This window comes from Tasmannia lanceolata, unplaced genomic scaffold (assembly GCF_043159265.1).
Source record: "Tasmannia lanceolata isolate RefF3 unplaced genomic scaffold, GAP_Taslan_0.1 ptg000008l, whole genome shotgun sequence".
NCBI classification, from domain to species: Eukaryota; Viridiplantae; Streptophyta; class Magnoliopsida; order Canellales; family Winteraceae; genus Tasmannia; species Tasmannia lanceolata.
In genome coordinates this window covers 39,679,094-39,687,584 of record NW_027518685.1, presented here as the reverse complement: position 1 = coordinate 39,687,584, position 8,491 = coordinate 39,679,094, and positions in this window count along the sequence as shown.

Here is an 8,491-nt window from a genome sequence, read left to right as displayed (position 1 = left end):
ATTTTGGATGCAAGTGATGTACGTGTGTGCAATAAGTTCTCGTAATTCTATGATGCCTTCAGGTTTTGTTAGATTAAGTTTGCAGTATAATATGATGAGAAAATAAAATAGACAAACTAATTAATCAAGCATATAAAATATAAGATATAATTTTCATGAGCCAATTAAAATAAATCTAAATGAATTATACTTTCAAATTTTAATGAAGTTAGGTGTCCCCAGCAGAGTCGCTAGTCTGTGGGACCCGATCCCTCGAGGGGGGCGCGAAACGCCTCCCCCTCTTGGTCTCTCGTACCCACACGAGTGGCGTGTGCTTTTTACTTTTAATATAAATCATCTTTTCTGTGAACTTGGGATCACTAAAGCAATCTGAATTTCACACAAAAGAGAATAATTAGAGTCGCCACCTAAGTAAGAGACCTAGGACCCATAAATGACACTGTAAAAATTTGCGGTCCCAGAAGTCTAGATTCGTTACCTGATTACGAGAATGAAAGGTATGGGGAATTACCACCATATGCACCGTTTTTGCCTGATAATCCAGTCTTCAATTCCAAATGTTAACTCTATTGAATTTCTTTTAAAATACTCAGTTAAACTCTCTTAATGTGATCTATATGGCATGCATCCTAAAAATCTTAGTTTCTATGTGGTTCCTAGATGCGTCTTTTCATTCTCTTGATTTGTTGGGATTCGGTCTATGTGAAAGTTCTCCTAAAATTCTAATTTGGGGAGAAATCCTAAGTGATTTAATCAATTTCATTTAGGGTTTTAAATGAGAGAAGAAATAAAAAAACTACCCTAAAAACCTCACGATTGTGTGTGGGGCCGACTCGTGCTTGGTATGCCGTCCAAGCATCCAAGCTGCCTATGTACCTAAGCCTCATTGGGATCAGAGTCGAGTAGTTCGGTGACCTAAACTAAGCTACATGCCTAAGACATCTAGGACATCGATCTAGACTGGACTGACTGTTTTAACAGTTTCCAAGAGATTATTTAATTAGAGTTGTTTAAGTTTTATTATCTTAGGACTTCATCTAAGATGCTATATGGTCCTATCTAAGTGCAAAACAACCCTTAGACTAATGCAGGCGGGACCTACATCCTAGGTTAACTGGGTTTGTCCTATAGGGGAAAAGAGTTAACTAGTGTAACTAAATCTATGGCACAATTGCTATCAATAACAATCGGCCGTGATACGGCTGGACTCCTAACTCTAGAACACCCTCAAACCTAGATTGTGACGTAAGGATTCCTAAAGAGAGCTCTAAAAGTTCCTACGAGATGATAACGTAATCCAACGGTTCCGAAATGATTTAAACATTGATTAATCCAACTCAATTTATTAAGTTACTGATTTTTTATTCTCTTAAGTGTTCCTAGTGTCTAAAATTTAAGAAAAACCTAACGCTCTAAGGGTTAACAAGTTTCTTGCTTACGTTGCACTCATGGAAGGAAATCGTGCTTTCTACACTTATACAATTTGGCATATAAGTTATAATATCTTATCGCCTGGCAAGTTCTCAGGATTTCCGTTGACAACGACCAAGGAGCCAACAATATGTTATAACTTAGATACTTAAACCATACAAAATAGATCGCAATTGGTAAACGATTATGAGTACAACCCATGCAGCTAAAAGACCTAGAAAAGCAAATTTTCAAAGGAAGTTGTAGACTTTTAAGGTTTATATTTAAGTGTCTTAAGGATTAGATGCATATTGAGAAATTAAGATATTCTGAAAATTGTTGTGACTTTTGGATTTAAATTGGATTCTTAATAAATTTATCAATTTCAGACCAGATTGTAATTTTACAAAGCAACACATATCAATTCTATTCAAATTCTACTAAAACTTTCATAGAAATTCAATAATGATAAAATATGACATTCAGAAAATTTTCATGATTTCTAAAATTAAAATAAATCTTTTATAAAGTTTTCTCTAAATCCAACCAGGTGGTAAATTTACAAAGCAACATATATAAATGCTATTCCAATTCGGTCGAAACGTTTACAGTAACAAGATATTAAGATTATAAGCCTACTGTAAAAATTTCATCGATTTGTATTTTGATTTACCACCTATTAACAATCAGACAAAATCTGACAATTTTGAAAGAAAAACCAAAAGCACATATCAATTCTAATCCTAAAATCATGAAAAATTCAAAAAAGATCAAATATGAATCATTTTTTTTTTCAAAATTTCGGCTTCGAAAGAGCAAAATGTAATCGAAAAATAAAATTTTATTGAAAAAATTTCAACTTTATGTGCAAAACGAAGTTGTGATTTTACAACAATGAAGAAAATTAATTTTTCCAAATTTTCTTCCACAAAAACTCTTAAATATTTATAAGATATTATTCGGGAAAGTTTCATGATTTTTCAAACTTATTGAATATTTATTCGAATTAAAATAGACTTTAAATCAATTAAAAATCATATTAAATAAATTCAAAAAATAATGAAAATTGTTGAGTGATCTGGAAATAGTAAAAAACTACAGGAGCCAAAATTTCAGCCAATTCTGACATATTTTGCTACAGATTTGATGTTTTTATCGAAAAATCACTCTTTTTTGGGCAATTGCTCGAAAAGCAATATTGGCGTCAAAACGAGCCAATCTTGGCTGGAAATTTAGGTTTCTAGAAGTTTTTAATTATATTTTAATCTCAGAAAGAATCAGATTTGAAGAAAACTACTGATTCAAACTACTTACTTTGAAAATCGGATTTATACCCATATGGAAAGAGCTTTGAAAGAAAATTGATTTTTAAATCATAGAAAATTAATTTCCAGCAAAAATCTGGATTTAAAAAGAATATGATTCATATTAGATCATGTCAAAATTTCATCCAAAAATACATCCATATGCATCATCTATGAAAGAAAACCCAAAAACCTAACCTAGCATGCTTTTTCCAGTTCCTAGTTTTCAAGGGAGACGAATACTAACCATTTATCGCTTTTCCTTGTCTCTAGGGCTGGTAATCCAAGATATACGCTTTGACTAGCCCTTAATACACCTTAGAAAACTTTAAAGATCGATTGAATAATCTCAAGTATGTTGTGTCTTGAAGAAGAAGATGAGAAATCCAATAGCACTTTGTGTAGAACACTTGGGGAAGAAGAACCAAAGCACTCACATAAGAGGGTAATGAATTTCCTTGGGAGAGAGAAGAGTGGGACGAATTTTTAAGAGCCCCTCCAAGGGTTGGGTTGGTTGTTTATATAGAGAAATTAGGTTTGGAAAGGGAATAGTAATTTCCAATGTGAGAGCTCTTACCTTTAGCTAGTTTTTAATTTCTTTCTTTTGCTTTCTTTCTCTTTAGTTACTAAATTAGATTAGCTTCTAATTAGGATTACTTCAAAAGCAAGGCATGCCATTTTGTAGAAGGTAGATCTTTCAAAACTTTTCTAGAAGCTCTCACATAATGGAAATAACATATATATGAAAGATTCCTGTCCAAAAAGGACAACCTAACGTTGGAGCTCATTTTTGACTTATTTAGGGGCATAATCAGGAAAATTCGTAAACTAAAAAGTTATATATTTTTTTGAGACGTTCGAAACAAGTATAATCGCAAATTTTTTAACCTAGAAGGTAAAACGTTATGGCCATTTTACTAACCTGACCATATTAGCCCTTTCTTTTATTTTTAGTAACCAAATCTGATGTCATCATCCATCTCTCCTCATCAAGGTTGGGCGCCCAAGCATGTTGGCCACTCATGTGGGGCTCCCACTTATGTGGTTGACCCACATGGGTGGGTTCACATGGACCCCCACCTTGTGGGCTTTAGCCCAATGGGCCTTATGACATGTATTTTGGGTTTTTTTCAATGGAAATTCAATAAAATCCTTTAAATTCAAAACTTTTATTGATGAACCCAACCCATATGACATTTATGGTGCACCCCCAACATATGGTCGAACCATCCCCTTTAGAAAAAATAATTTTTCGGACCAAAATGCCCCTGTTTGATCATTACGCACCCAAAGGCGACTAAAATGACCTTAAATTGGATTGCCTCCAAAGGTGAAAGTTAAAAATAGAAAGTCTTCATGGTCAAATCTAAAAAATAGAAAGTTTTTAAGTTTGCTTCTTTTGGTGGGTGATATCAAACAGGATCACTTGGAATCCCATGAAAATGCCCAAAATGCCTTCGACACACGAAATTTTCAAATCAAGTGAAACCCCTGAGAAATTCTAAATTTAGTAGGTTTTTCAAAATTCATGGAATCACTCAAGATTTCTCAGACACAACTTGGGGGCTAAATGGAACACATTAGAAAGGACCAAAATACCCCTATAGTGTAAAAATAGGCAAAAATGAGGGAAACCCTAAGAAACCCAAAAATTGCAGTTTTTCCTACTTGATTGGAAACTTGATTTTTCATATTCGGGAGGCCAATGAAACTCTCTAGAGACTTTTAGGATTTGCGAATCAACTTCAAAACTCCTTAAAATGAAAGAATACCTAATCTAATGCGGAAGACCGACTCAAGATGCGATGAAACTTTCGAATCTCTTGCTTTTCAAAGTGTAGCAAAATGGGCGTGTCTACAACAAGGTGAGAAACAAGAGAGTAATTTTATTGCAACGATAAGAGGGTTATTTTTTAGCGCCCCTGATCATGAGGTTACGTCTTTCTGAACATTCTTTTTCTGTACACGGAGTACCCAACTGGATCTTGACCTTCTGAGACCTGTACACGGAGTACTGAGCTGGATCTTGATATTTTTGAGACCTGTACTTGGAATTATCGAGCTTGATCTTGATTTTTCTGAGACTTGTATTTGGAGTACTGAGTTTGACTTTCTGAGACAATAATTCGCTGTGTTTTCGTTCGAAGTATGATTACCTTCGCTGGGCAAATGACCTGGCTGAGAAAAATGAGCTTTTCTTTTCTGAATTCCCATGTAGGGAGGAAAGGAGGGAGACTCAATTTCATTGAAACAAATGCTTTTGATTTATTTAGGTAATTCAAATCCTAGATAGATGAGTTTAAATGTTCTTACGCATACACAGTGTTCCCTACCTCTAGTTTTTAATCATGGTTCAGAGACCCTTTAGATTGTTTGAAGTATTAACTCATCTTGTTTTGGGACCAAAGAATTCTTCACTGGTCATTTTCGAAGGGTATGTCGTGCCAACAATTAAGTTGTCCTTTGTGAATTTTCAACTTAACGGACCGTTTGGACCTTAACTTTTGCTAGAAACATGATTTTTAATTGTGTTTCTGCAGGTGAGATTATCCTAATTTTTGCCTAAGCCTCCCTTTCAGGTTTTCGACTTAGCGGATCTTCAGATCTTCTTCTTCTTGACATTGGGAAGACTTGTGGGGATTCTGATAAGGTTTGTTGGTTTTGGCAACTGTGACCGAGCCTGAGATAATCAGGTTGCCTACGTACCCCAAAGAAGGGTTGGGATCAGGTCTGCGTAGTTCGAGGCTTTCTGCGGGAGAACTAGTTGGTTGTTTGGCTTCGCCAAATGTGACCGAACCTGAATTGCTCAGGTTGCCTACGTACCCCAAAGAGGGTGGGATTAGGTTCGCGTAGTTCATGACTTTTCTGTGGGGAAAAGGATCGAAGGGGGATGATTTCAGTTGGCTTTGCCAAAAAAGGTGACCGAGCCTGAGTTTCGCCAGGCTGCCTATGTACCCCAAAGAGGTTGAGATCAGGTTCGCGTAGTTCGTGGTTTGAAGGCATCTTCAAAAGGGTTTTTGAATTTTGTAGGCGAGTCATTTTGGCTCTGATTGGCGCATTGAGGTTTTTTAATATCTTTTGATTTCATCGAGGTTAGTAGGTTTGAAAATTCTATCTCCATCTTGGTCAAGAAGTCTGACGGCTTTTCCGAATAGAATTTTATCAACGATGTAGGGGTCAGACCGGTTTGGTCTAAACTTTGCCATAGGATCTAAGACATGAGTTCGGTATTATCAAAACACCATATCCCTCTTTCTGAAATTTCACGGCTCAGCTCTGCATTTTCAGTAGGTGCATCAGCTAACTGTTCTGTAACAACTTTGTCTTTGATAAACTTTAGAGTAATGTTTATGACGTCGAATTTTGACGAATGGTTGTCAGGCGACAACTGGTGACAACATTAGGGGAGATGACAAACAACCCTTGACCTTTCGAAGGCTTCTTGATATTCAGTGTTCCACTGTTTAGATAGTCGTCATTTGGACAAGCTTTGTTGAGATTCCTGAAATTGACATAACATCCATCATTTCTATCTTTCTTGGGTACTGGAACGATGTATGCTAAACACTCAGGATACCTGAACACATTTTAGAAATTCTGCTTTTAACTATTTGATCTTTGATCTTCGAGAAACCATTCTTGTCTCATTCTTCTGAGCTTTTGCTTCTTTGTCTTGGCTTCTGGGAAGAGAGGGATGTGGTGCTGGAGAATTTCCTTACTTAATCCTTGCATATCTTCGTAAGACTAGACGAAGATTTCTTTGAATTTTTTTAACAATTTGGTTAATGTCGCACACTCTTCAGGGGATAAGATTTTGCCAATCTTAATCTCCTAAAGCAGGGATTTAGTGCTTATGTTAATAGTTTCAAACTCATATTCTAAAGGTTTTGCTTGATGCTCCTCCTCTCATTTGATTAATTACTTAACCTTGAGGAGAGTTTCATCTGTATCCTCGTTTGAGGAGGGTTGTTCATTATATTTTAAAGATTTACTTCAGAACAATCGAGAGACAAAAGAAAGTATAGAGAAAGTTCTTTTTTGATCTGCAAAATACATCAGAAGAAGAACTGACTGAGGTGTCCTTGTCGGGCTCTTATACATTTGATGCTAAAAGATGAGTCAGAATCGGAAAAGGAGTTTGACTCAGAAGACAAGAAGTCTATATCTGGAGGAGTAAGGAGTGGGATAAAAGTATCCGGCCAGTTAGAGAGTTCTGCCTTGCCAGCATCAGTAATCATACTCTGTGGGGGAAAACACAAATGTTCATGCTTTCCTGCTTCCAGCCATGACCTTTAGAAGGTAATATCTGACCCTGATGGGATGACGAAGTGTTTTTTCTCGAGAAGGTCTTGGATAGCATCTTTCAAGGTGAGACATTTATCGGTTTGGTGCCCCCTGCCTTGATGATACTCAAAATAATCTCCTTTGCTCCAACTTCTTGGCAACGGGCTAGGAGGAGGACGAGGTGTGAGTAAGAACAACTTATTTTTCCAAAGAAGTACCCTCATGACGGTAGAAGGATTGGCAGGCAAAGGAGAAAATTCCCTTGGAGGTTTTTTAATGATGGTAAGCCCTCAGGATGCATCGTTGTGTCGCCAGATAACAGGTGTTTCAGAAGCTTCTGCGATTTTCTTTACCGTGTTAACTTCTTCGAGTGGAAGGGGTTTCTGAATAATAGCCTCTAGAAAAAATTGAGCATCATCAATCCATCTACGAACCATGTGGGCCTCTATTTTGTTCTCAGTGTCTATGAAGCACTTTAGACTTGCGAAGCAATGAACGGCCATGTCACGCAGGGAGAGGGGAGTGCGGTTCTGTTGCCTTATCCCAATTCTCTCTTGCAGATAAAGATCCAACATTGGTGCTATTGGCTGTTGCAGATCTTGAATGTCCTGGAACAGGTCCGAAGGTTCTGCCATGATGGTGAGAAGAGTTGGAGGATCAGAAGACCCTGAAATTTCTATTGAAAGGAATGGGAATTGGAGAACTAGGTAGATCCAAGGTTTTCTTCAGATGAACTTGGGTACGGGACCAGGCTTTTGACTTCTTGGGTATGATGGTTTCAAGTGTATGAGCTTCCTACCTGTGATGGGAATATATACACTAGTTTTTTAGAGTTTTTCATGCAAGGAAGAAAAGGGTTATGCAAACAATTTGAAGAGTACAAACAAAACTTTTATTTATATGTCTGACCAATTTCCACAATTTGTATAACAAGGCATGTGCTAGCCTGACTTCTAACGACATTTTTACAAAACTTTTGCAAAAAAGGCTAGAGAAACTTGCTATCTTCCATACAGAGGCAGTCCATAGGCTGGTGGTTATGAGCCAAGCAGACGGTAACTAGGTACTAGAAGGCTTCTGGAGGCTTTTCATCCAAAGGGATGTGCGATAGGAGTGCTAAATAGTGGTCTGGATGCACCCGGTCATCCTCTCAGACATGTAGAAGGATGTATTCTCTAAACCAATGATACAAACATATCTGGTTTTGGCCATACTTATGGTAAACTTGCTAGAGCCAGGCATCCTCCAAGAGATGTCGTAGGTTGCACGAGTTCCTAACCAGTTGTACTTCTTAGGTTCAGTATCAAAGCAAACTTGCGGTTCCCATGACTCAAAGTTTGAGATAAAGGGGGTTGTCCTAAGGACGAGGGATAACCATGTGAAACTTTAGACATAGCCAGCAGGGTTGGACATCCTCTGAAAGGGAGATGGGGGCACCGAGAGACGCTATCTAACCCCTTGAAGGTTTCAGCAAGTATGGAGGGTGCTGGGTT